We start from the raw sequence: 9,534 nt of genomic DNA, 5'->3' as shown, positions 1-9,534 counted from the left end.
AAAAAAAAAAAAAAAAAAAAAAGCAACTATAAATAATAGCATGACAATTCTGTCTAAAAAACATGATCCCAGGACATATACCATAATGAGAAAATACCACTGAGAAGTTATTGAAAGGAATATTCTACCATAATTGATAGGGAAAGTGAAGTGGCTCATTACTTAAGACTTTGGAATAGAGACAGACCTGAGTTACTATTCAGTTGTGTTACTTAACCTCTCTGCCCCCCAGTTTCCTTATCTGTTAAGTGGGGATAATAATAGTACCTGTGATTTAGGCCGGTTGGGAAGATAAATGAAATAAGCACTGTACATTCATTGGCACATTGCCCTGTACATAAGCATTATTCAATAACTGTCAGCTGCTATTATTAGAAAGTTATTATATTATTGTTCATTATTATAAGGAAGTAGATGTAAGTCGAATCATATTGTAAAAGCCAGATGACACCTTTGACTATAAGATAGGTTTTAGGAGGATCTAAAACTAGGGCTACAAAATGGTTCCACATCATATACATGCTATTCATCAATATATCTGTACTCTCACCGAGGCCCAGAATTAGACATTGGTATTCATTCCTTAAATGGGAGCCATTACAGTAACAAAAAATAACATTGTCACTCCTGTAATCCCCCTTAGGAGGATTGAGCTTAGAGAAAGTAATGATCATGGGAGCCCGCCCATGGCCCCACTTGGACCTCCCCCCTCCTTTTAATGCTACTGATGACTTCCCATGATATAAGAGAAGGGCCTTGCTAGGGAACCTCAAGAAACCCTTCAACAAGAGCAGTGATACAAACCCCTCTTTGTTTCTTAGGTTTTACACTATGCCAAGCTAAAGAATTTATCCTTTATCCTCCTTCTCTTGATGAATACTGTTCCTGGGAATTCTTGGGCCAAGTAGCTATGTAAATCTAATAAGGGATATGTTACGTATTTCTAGTAGCACTAAAAGCATGGAACATTTTGTGCCACTGGTGACCACATATTACAAACAGAATTCTGAATTACTGTAGTTACATTAGGAGTTCACATATATATTCTTTTCTACTTAGCCCAGGAAAAAATCTTCTAACCCAACCAGTTGGATCACCAACTGTATCCAAAAGTCTAAGCAACCAAACTGGCTTTCAATACAAACAAGAATGGGATGCTTTCATATTTTTACCCCAGGGCCAAGGGTTATCAACCCATCAACTCTGAACTGTATGATAACCTTTCATGCACAAATGACTCCATTATGGAGGTGCTCACTTAAAACAGAACTTTGAGAGGGAGAATCCCCCTTCAGAAACAATTTCTAGGACATGAACATCGTAAATATGTTATATAAAAAAATAGAGACCAACACCGCTGTCCAATAGAAACACAGTGAAAGCCACATATGTAATTTTATATATTCATGTAGCCACATTAAAAAAATTGAAACAAGTGAGATTAATAATATATTTAATTTAATCTAATATATCAAAAGTATTGTCTAAACTTGTAGTCAATATAAAAATTGTTAATGAGATATTTTATATACTTTTGGTACTAAATCTTCAAAATCCCGTGTTTAGTTTACACTTACAGCACATCTTGATTCAAACTAGCCGCCTATTCAAGGGCTCAATAACCACACGTGGCTAGTGGATGCTGTACTGAACGGCGCAAATACAGCCAGTCTGACATGAGAGACTGGTATATTTTGAAGAGCTATGCCTACCCTCACGGACACCTCAGCCCTTCACCCTCTTTGATGGAGCTCTTATAGTGTCCCCTCCCCTCTCTGGGACCACTAGCCCACCTGGAGTTGTGAGGAAGAAGCGGGGGAAAGGATGTGTTTTTAACAAAGCGCCTTGGAAACCCAACTCCATTTCCCAGTAGAAACAATAGCAAACACAATAGTTCTGTGGCTAAGTGGCATGAAGGGTTAAATAGGCTTTCCTGGGGAGGAAGGTCTGGGAACCTAATCACCATTTAGAACACTGTATCCAGGAGATAGCGTGTTCCAACCTTCCAATAGGCACACAAAGAGACTGCCTGGATGTCTCATCTACACTCTTGGTAAAAGGGAACTGACAGCCATGTTTACAAAGAGTTTTTCATTTAAGTACTTAAATTAAGCCAGTTGGTTCCCTTCTTCACCCCTGTCCCCTCCTCCCCGCATTCAGAGGGTCCTTCAGTCCTGCCCTTCCCTGGAAAGCACATTTCTCCCTGAGACGTGGAACAGCTGCCATTTTGTAACACACTCTGTGAAACTGAGAACCCTGTCTTCTGAACAGTTCTAGTTCTATTTCTGAAGCAAAGGCAAACTGAAAAGGACAATATTTGCCCTTTCCTTATGTGTGCCCTGCCCTTCTGCCACCCTTCCTACCCCCATCCTAACCTCAAAGTCAAAAGCTCTCAAGTGGCCAGCACTAATGCAAAACTAGGCAATTTCAACTACATGTTTTAGATCTCCCCCACCTCTCATTCTCTCATCTCCCCCAGCCCACCTCAACGTACGCTTCTGCATAATAACCACGCAAGCACACAGACAACAAGCCTTACCCTATTTGTCTTCAAATCCACCTCATAGCTCTTCATTCCAGGAGAAATGTACAAACTCTAGCTTGTAGGTTTCGAAGCCCTTTTGCCATCCAGTCTTAACTAGTTGCAATCTTGACTAGATAAACTGAATCATCACTGGGTCCTGTCAATTCTCCCTCCCTCACCTGCAATCTGTTGGTTCAGAGTCCACTGTTCTTGACATCTCCCGTATCTTAATCCACATTCTCCAGTCACCTTTTTCCAATGACTATTCTCAAGACCCTTGAGGGCTAGGACCGTATCTTTTACTATTCCAGTTTCCCCTTGGGCCAAATCTTTCCTGGTGTCACCTTCGGCCCCAAGTATAGTATAGTACAGTCCACAGAGGGTGCTGAATGAACATATGGTATATGAAAGCCTAGATTGCTTATAGTAGCAATCCAATGTCAGACTTATCTGCCAGAAACACCATTTTGGTCATATCACCACAATGGTGGTAAAAGTCAGACCAACAGCTACCTTCAGGGGAGGAAGGGATTGCAGGAAGAAGCAAGAAGCATTTTCTAGGTTAAGTTCTAGACAGAGGGTTAAGGGATCACAGTGGAAGTTGTTACACTGTTTGGAGTAGGGGTGGGCAGAGGGGCAGGATGACTTTTGAGAATGTAGAATGAAGAAGTGAGGCATGTCAGGCCAACCAGTGTGTCCCAGGCAGAGGAAACAACATATGCAATGGCACAGAAGCAAGAGGCAGAGTGAGTCTGGAGAAGTGACTCTGAAGAGTGTGGAGAGACACCGTTGGCAAAACCAGGTTAAGGAGTTTGGATTTTATTCTGAAATATAATGGGGAGTCCCTGAAGAATTTTTAGTAGGGGAATGACTTTTGAATTTACTCTGTTTTAAGAATCAGCAATCTAGTGGCGATGAGGGTGAAGAATCAGTGGCAAGTAAGACCAGAAGGAGGGAGACCAACTGAGTGGCTGCTGAAACAATGGTCCAGATGAAAGTTGAAACAAGGGAGGAGCAAATAAGAATGAATGGATACAAGACAGGTTTAGGATACAGAACAGACAGGACTCCATAATTGTCTCAGCACTCCCTAGTCATCTCCCAGCTGGTACCTAATGTGAAAGTAGCACTTACTCCCTTGACCAGGGATCTAGTCTTCTACCCCAAAATCTCCCCTTTTCTTTCTTCTTTTTTTTTTTTTTAACAAGAAATATTTTCTGGGCATATACCCCGAGGAAACCAAAATTGAAAAAGAGTCATGTACCAAAATGTTCATTGCAGCTCTATTTACAATAGCCCGGAGATGGAAACAACCTAAGTGCCCATCGTCGGATGAATGGATAAAGAAGATGTGGCACATATATACAATGGAATATGACTCAGCCATAAAAAGAAACGAAAGTGAGCTATTTGTAATGAGGTGGATAGACCTAGAGTCTGTCATACAGAGTGAAGTAAGTCAGAAAGAAAAAGACAAATACTGTATGCTAACACATATATATGGAATTTAAGGGAAAAAAATGTTATGAAGAACTTAGGGGTAAAACAGGAATAAAGACACAGACCTACTGGAGAACAGACTTGAGGATATGGGGATGGGGAAGGGTGAGCTGTGACAGGGCGAGAGAGAGACATGGACATATATATACTAACAAACGTAAGGTAGATAGCCAGTGGGAAGCAGCCGCATGGCACAGGGATACCGGATCGGTTCTCTGTGGCTGTCTGGAGGGGTGGGATAGGGAGGGTGGGAGGGAGGGAGACAAAGAGGGAAGAGATATGGGAACATATGTATATGTATAACTGATTCACTCTGTTATAAAGCAGAAACTAACACACCATTGTAAAGCAATTACACCCCAATAAAGATGTTAAAAAAAAAGAAATATTTTATTCGCTGCAAACCAAAACAACAAACAAACAAAAGTGCAGATAATCATAGTAGTATACACATGACCGATGGAGGGTTCTCTATATAAGCTTTCACTAAAGTTCTAATTCCTCCTTCTACTCTTATATAAAGAAAAAGAGCTATCAGGCAGAGTACCTCATTCTTAAAATTCTTTCCAGTAAACTATCTTTAATTCACAGGTTGGATAGAAGTCTGGAAGCATTTACTTTTTATGTATGATATAACATTGTATTCGTTTCAGGTGTTCAACATAATGATTTGATATTTGTATATAGTGCAAAATGATCACCACAGAAAAGCTAGTTAATATCCACTGTCACACAAAATTACAACATTTTTTTCTTTTTTCTTATGAGAACTTTTAAGATCTACTCTCTTAGCAGCTTTCAAATATACAACACAGCAGTGTTAACTATGGTCACCATGCTGTACATTACATCCCATGACTTATTTATTTTATACCTGGAAGTTTGTACCTTTTGCCACCCTTCACCCACTTTGACCACCCTCCACCCCCTGCCTCTGGCAACCACCAATCTGTTCTCTGTATCTATGAGCTTGTTTTGTTTTTGTTTTCATTTTGTTTTGTTTTAGATTCCACATTTAAGTGAGATCACATGGTATTTGTCTTTCTCTGTCTGACTTATTTCCCTTGACATAATGACCTCAAGGTCCATCCGTGTTGGCACAAATAGCAAGATTTCCTTCTTTTTTTATGGCTGAATAATATTCCATTGTATGTATATATCACATTTTCTTTATTCATACATCAATGGGCATCTAGGTTGTTTTCATATCTTGGTTATTATAAATAAGCTGCAATGAACACGGGGGTACATATATCTTTTCAAGTTAATGCTTTCATTTTCTTCAGGTAAGTACCCAGAAGTGGAGTTGCTGGATCATACGTTAGTTCTATCTTTAATTTTTTGAGGAATCTCCATACTGTTTTCCATAGCGGTTGCACCAATTTACATTCCCACCAACAGTGGAGGAGGGTTCCCTTTTCTCCACACCATTTCCAACACTTGTTACTTGTGTTTTTGTTATCAGCTATTCTAACAGGCCTGTGGTGATATTATTGTGGTTTTATTTACATTTTCCTGATGATTAGAGATGTTAAGCATCTTTTCATGAACCTGCTGTCCATCTGTATATCTTCCTTGAAAAAATGTCTATTCAGATCCTCTGCCCATTTTTTAATCAGATTGTTTAGTTTTTTTGCTACTGAGTTCTTTACATATGTTGGATGTTAACGCCCTATCAGGTATATAATTTGACAAGATTTTCTCCCATTCAGCAGGTTGCCTTTTCATTTTGTTGATGATTTCTTTCCCCCTTTTGCATTTCAAAATTACTATCATCACACACTTCAAATGGCCAATGAGGAAGGTGAAAAGGAAGCAAGATCAGGGGAGGAACAACTAATTACAAAAGTCAATGCCCCACTTTTGTGGCATTTTGAGTTTTCAATGCACCTTCCATTGCCTCCGGTTGTTCTCACCGGCCACGTTGCCACTGTTTCACCCAAAACCACTTCCTTAGCTTCCAACCACAATGAAAGGCTCCCCTAAAAGTCGCTCCTTTTCCAAATAAGCCCCATAAAATATACTCATGGGCATATGAAAAAGTTAAGCCTTAGTTAAAAATACCACTAAATGCTTGGAACACAGATCATTTAAAGAGCATAGGTTTACTTCTTAAATCTGTAAGCCAAAATACTGCCTTTTGCTGATACATGTTGACAAAGGCACACAGATACCAGTAAGCAAGGGTGGCTACAGGATGTGAAAAAGCAACACTCAAGGGAAAATTGCACTTTTTCAAATGCTCTCTGTTTCAAATTACAGACTTGGGACATTTCTTTGAAACAACTCTCCCTATTTATTAAAAAAAAAAGTCTGTACATGATTTATACATGTGTTTCAGCTATTTCTAGAAAAATGACTCAGTTTTATGTTTAGAAAAAAAGCATTTCCTTCAGTAAAAAAGAAATCGCTTTAAGAAAGTAGCTTCAAACATCAAACCATTTTGAATACTTATTATCTACTCCAGTCTCACGGCTCACTTTCTTCTTGGTGCCCTCAATTTGCTCAGAGTTAGTAGTAGCGACAAGCTTACCTCTGCTATTCACTGAATAAAAGGAAATTATGACTCATAGCAAAACAAAACATACAAGACAGCAGAACCTCAGCCAAAACTATTAAGAACTATTATACCAAAAAAAGAAAAAGAGAAAAAAAAAACCCACCCCACTTCTTAAAACCATGTATTAGTCTTATAAGGATACACTGGAAATTTAAAAATATTAAAAGGCTTCATCCCAGCTGTGTACACTAAAGATACCGTTGTATAAATGTAGTGTTAACATTTGTGACACTATGTATAAAACCTGTCTACAAAGCAACACTTGAAACAGATGTAGCACAAAATACTTGCATTTCATATGCTTTTTATATGGTTCCCCAAATCAAACTTAATTCCATCCATGCCCAGCTGACTGCAAGTAACAGGTATGACTAATTTTAAAAGAGCACACAGCCATGTCCTAAGGGGTATGCAGTAAGAAGCTACTAAGTCTTGGGTGAAATACTATATTCACATGCTCAACAGTATACTTTAGTGAAGAATTCCAGTCACAGTAACTTTTCACAACAAGATTTATTGTCAGAGCTTGTAAGTGGATATACTGGGAATAGTTCCACGCCTATTAGGAAAAAAACCTTCCAACCAAATGCACAACTCACGCCTGTTACACCACCAGCAGAACTGAATCTTCTACTAGGAAAAAAAAAAATCGGTTTTGCAGTGTTTAGAGTTGGATATAACCAAGACCTGAGAAATAAGTAGGCAGTTACTTTGACAAGAGATAAACAATGGCCCTCCAACTGTAGAGAAATCCAAAAATACACTTCACGTTATTCTGCAGAAAAACAAGTTAACAAATAAAACCCTATCTAAATCACTTTGCTGAAAGGACCTCAGGCTCCTAGCGAAGAGTGCAGTTTCAAGTAGCAACTAAGACGCCTGCTGACAGTCAAATAAAGACCTATTTGATAATCAGCGTGACAGAAAACAGACATTTATGGCTCCCAGCTATTAGCAAGTGAAAGATTAGACTAAATTTTAAGAAAAATTCACCAAATGTTCTAAAATTTCAGACCTTCCAAAATGGCTAGATCCTAAAAGCAAAAGAACAAATAGTTAGCACATGCTGAGGGGAGGGATGGGGGTGGGCAGCAGGGAGTGACCGAAAGGGACTCACAGAAAGAAAGTGCTACCAAAATATGGCATATCATTAGAAATTCAGGTATAGACGGCAAAATGACAAGAACATCATTAAGATCATTGACCATTCCCTAGCACGTGTAGTTATCATGTAAGATCAAAATGAAAAAAACCTGAATGACTTTAGAGAAGCCTAAAGACCAAAGAAGATAACTCGCGATTAGCAATTGAAAGTATTATACAAAGTATCTTCCCACACCTGCCCTGCATAAGAAGAGAAAGATCAAAGTCAGCTTGGAAGAAGGTTTTTTACTTTAGGAAAAAATGTAGTGGAGAAGGCGGCAAGATGAAAAGAGCTGACAGATGAAATTTCCACTAAAAACAAAATTCAACTTTTTCCCTCTGTTCACAGAACTATCTGGAGCCTCTAAAATACCATGGATAAGTTACATAGCCACTAAAAATTTTAAGTATGAAGACTATGTGGCAACCGGGAATAATTCATAGGACAAAATAGGTGGAAAAGGCAGAACTCAAAGTAATATGTACATTATGATTACAATGCTAGGTAAAAAGCTGTAATGATGGTTGTTAAGAAGGGGGCCAGACTTCCTTTTTCTTTTCCAAAGATTCTGTAAATACTGCCATAAAAGTTTTATAGATCAAAAATCATGTTTAAACTATGAGTCTTGGCATTCAGGAAAATGTTAAATAAGTTATTCCTTTCAAGAAAACAAAAGGCACACTGCTTTGTAGTTTATCATTTTAACTACTTCAAATTAAGGAGGATTTCAAACGGCCACACTACAAACGGTGGGTTCTTATCTGTATTAGTACTCAAAGGGTGTAGACTTTCATACTTAGGATGGACAAACATCTGCTTTTCTATGTGGAAAAAATGGTCACACCCGTGTAGGAAACTGACATGTTTAAAAAGCTTATGGCATTCTTAAAGATGTCTACTTGCTCCATTTTTCTAAATAGATAAATCAAAAACGGAAAACAAAGCATCAAAACCAGACCGGTTTTCAGGGGAACCTACTCATCAAACTGTTAACCGAAGCTACTAGTTACAAAAGTAGAGCCTCTCTGGTTTTATTTCTGAAGGAACGCTCTCTATAGCCAACTATTCAGTTTGGTAGGTTCTGTTCTTTCAAACACCTCACTCGGCTAAAACGGATTACAACACATCCAGTGCCTCCCCGACCCTGTTAAGAGAATTCTGAGAAAAAGAGGGTATCTAGCGAAAGACGTCAAGGATTATGGTGATGTATTTTAAAATTTTCAATATGCAAGCAAGACTCCTATGCAGGTTGCTTTAATAGTCTGAGTTCTATTTTATCGGGCCACTGCAGGCAAAGCAGTTCTTTATCTCCTCACCATTAGGACAAGGGTAGGGAGGTGAAGTGCTCCCTACTTCTCTCCTGTAGGTCAGAACCCTGTGGATCAAGTCATCACATTTGACTATTGTAACCGCGCTCAGCGAGTCCTCCCCTTCCTTCCTTTCTTTTCCCTGGACAAATCCCTACGTGACTAACACAAACCTAATTTATGATGTCAATAGGTAGGTCAGGTCCCTAAAAAGCTCTGTCCCAGCGGGTTCAGACTCTGCCTCTCCCCGCCCCACCCTGTCGCGGCTTGGGTGGAATCGCCAATGAAACAGTAACAGTAGCTAAGGTAACAGAGCCGGGCTTAACCGGACCGATGCCGGAGAAGAAGTAAAAAGAGTTTCTCCGTGCCTGGGGGTTGGGAGGCTGGCTCCGCGGACTGATTTTCCATTGGGTGGGGGTGGGTTAGAGACCACAGAAGCGCAAAAGCAGTAGTCTAATCTTTGAAGGCCGGCGGCCGGCTCTGCCACGCTCTCAGCAGG

The 9,534-nt window shown here is 39.4% G+C and overlaps 1 protein-coding gene across 1 annotated transcript in view; it reads right to left on the bottom strand.

Moving 5' to 3' along the window:
- Positions 1–9,534, bottom strand: part of LOC103088123 (protein DDX26B) — a 39,894-nt gene that overhangs the window by 29,224 nt on the left and 1,136 nt on the right. The gene's annotated exons all lie outside the window — the stretch shown is intronic.

Source organism: Lipotes vexillifer, unplaced genomic scaffold (genome assembly GCF_000442215.2).
Source record: "Lipotes vexillifer unplaced genomic scaffold, Lipotes_vexillifer_v1.1 scaffold481, whole genome shotgun sequence".
In the NCBI taxonomy this organism is placed as follows: domain Eukaryota; kingdom Metazoa; phylum Chordata; class Mammalia; order Artiodactyla; family Lipotidae; genus Lipotes; species Lipotes vexillifer.
The sequence above is the reverse complement of the archived record's forward strand: the minus strand, read 5'-3'. Positions and strand labels throughout refer to the sequence as shown.